Genomic DNA, 2,785 nt, shown 5'->3' with positions numbered 1-2,785 from the left:
TGTATCTGTCTCCCCAACTAGACTTCAGAGAACAGGGATCTTATTGAATTTATTGCCCTCCACTACATTTGGCTAAGGGCTGACACATAAAATTGGCTTAAAAAATGAGCCATTCCCATGCTGTGGACATGTCAGTCCCTAGAATCTCTGCCCTGAAAGATCCAGTCTGTTTAGTTGAGCTCAAGGACCCGGTTCTACAGGGCTAGAGAAGGGTTGGTAGTCAACGTTTTCACAGTCAGATTAAGGAAACTATCCATAGCGATAAAGGAGGAAAATGCAATCTCAGTGCTGCAGCTGTGTGTCATAGTCATCAACAAGTTTTGATCACGGAGATGAGCATGGTCTCACACACCCAGACACTGCCACATGGACACTCAGCGGGGCTCACCTGACCGTGCTTTCCCGGTGCTCGCGGCATGGCAGAGAGGAATAATGGAGGAATACTTCCGGCAGCGCACAAACTTCTCTGTCTCCTCAGGAGTGCCCGGTGCACACACACCCATGCACGCATGCATATGCACACATGCAAACTACACACACAGACAAATATATGCACCCACGCATATGCACACACACACATACACACACACAAGCACACGCATATGCACACACACACATACACACACACAAGCACACGCATATGCACCACACGTGCGCACAGATTGGCACACCTGTCAACAAAGCAAGAGATGGACATTGACCAGAAGATGAAATCATCTGAAATCACCATTTAAAACCAGCTGAGATGGAAAAAGTATTGTGCCCAGCACACAATATATTCTCCGCAAATACTGCTTTTGTTTTGAATCTGATTTAATTTGGTGTAATGAAGGGCGCTTGGGTGGCTCGGTTGGTTGGGCTCAGGTCATGATCTTGTAGTCTGTGAGTTTGAGCCCCTCATCGGGCTCCGTGCTGACAGCTCGGAGCCTGGAGCCTGCTTCGAATTCTGTGTCTCCCTCTCTCTCTGCCCCTAACCCACTCGCCTCTGTCTCTGTTTCTCTCAAAAATAAATAAACATTAAAAAAAATTAAAAAAAAAAGAATAAAAAACTCGGGGTGGGGGGCGCCTGAGTGGCTCAGTCTGTTAAGCGTCCAGCTTCGGCTCAGGTCATGATCTCGCGGTTTGTGGGTTCGAGCCCTGCATCGGGCTCTGTGCTAATGGCTCAGAGCCTGGAGCCTGCTTCAGATTCTGTGTCTCCCTCTCTCTCTGCCCCTTCCGCATTTGCACTCTGTCTCTCTCTGTCTCTCAAAAATGAATACATGTTAAAAAGAATTAGAAAAAAAATAATTCGGTGTAATAATAAGACGGGCAAAATGAGGCCGTTTGAAAATAAATGGCAACTAGATTAAAATTTGTATTTAAAAAAAAACACTTGTGTGTTTTCTCTGTATTTGTTGCTGTGCTAGATAGTGAGAAAAACCAAAAAGGCATAGTTACTGTCTTTAGGTACCTCTGAGTCTGGCGAGAGAGACAATCCCCAAAATAAATAATGCAAACATTTGTTAGAATTGCTGTCATTGATGTTTCTGAAGGAAACAATGGAGGTACAAAGAGGGAATCATCAGTTTTAACTTGATAGATCAGGGCAGTTTGGGAAGTGATAATAAGTGATACAAGCTTGAAGGATGAATTAGTGCTCAATGGAGAGGTAGCTACACACACACACACACACACACACACACATACACACAACTGATTTGTGACATAATATGCATGGAATGTATTTTTAATGAATAAAAGTATCTCTAAATAATGGAATAGCTCTGGAGATGTGGAAAAATGACGCCAGAGAAAATATCTGATATGTAACCCTTGATCTAATGTAATTGATTCATTAAACAAACAATACTCATTGACATTTTCTAATTTCACACTCCTGATCCAATGAAACATTCTCCTAGACATGGGTATCCGTGGATGAGAACGGCTTCACTGTAACCCCACAGAATAATAATTTTCCATTTGCCTGCTAGCTTAATGATTTCACTTAGGATACATTGTGGTTTAATGGAAAGAAAATGGATGTGGTATCTGAAATATTTGGGTCCCTATCCTTTCCTGATTGTGTTTCACTGGGCAAATACCTGAGACTCGGTTTCCCATCTGAGGTGGGAAGCAAACTAATATTAAAATCATATGAAAAATGGTAACAAAATAAGGTGCCAGTCACACAACAGGCTGTGAAGGAGATGGTTTGAGTAACTTTGACCTCCCATATTACTTAAGCTTGTTAGGAATCAAATGACTTTTACTGTTCCTAGAAAGCAAATCCACAAATTATCTGAAAGTTATAAAGATTTACTGACCTTTAAGAACTTTCAAAACAGTTTGTGTAGGGGTGCCCGGGTGGATCAGCTGGTTGAATGTCCGATCCTTGGTTTCAGCTCAGGTCATGATCCCAGGGTCATGGGATTGAGTCCCCCTGTCGGGTTCTGCACTGTGCATGGAGCCTGTCTCTCATGTGTCTCTGTCTCTCATGTGTTCTCTCTTTCGGTCTCTCAAATAAAACAAACAAAAACAGTTTGTCTGGGCCCTGACAACAAATAAATAATAAAGTTTGGAGTATTGTATCCCATTTGGGGTCTTAAAGCTTGGGATAAGGGGCAACGATATTGACTTTAAAATCCATTTGGTTGGGCGCGCCTGGGTGGCACAGTCGGTTAAGCGTCCGACTTCGGCTCAGGTCATGATCTCATGGCTCGTGAGTTCGAGCCCCGTGTCAGGCTCTGTGCTGACGGCTCAGAGCCTGGAGCCTGCTTCATATTCTGTGTCTCCCTCTCTCTCT

Source organism: Acinonyx jubatus, chromosome A3 (assembly GCF_027475565.1).
Source record: "Acinonyx jubatus isolate Ajub_Pintada_27869175 chromosome A3, VMU_Ajub_asm_v1.0, whole genome shotgun sequence".
NCBI lineage: Eukaryota > Metazoa > Chordata > Mammalia > Carnivora > Felidae > Acinonyx > Acinonyx jubatus.
The sequence above is the reverse complement of the archived record's forward strand: the minus strand, read 5'-3'. Positions refer to the sequence as shown.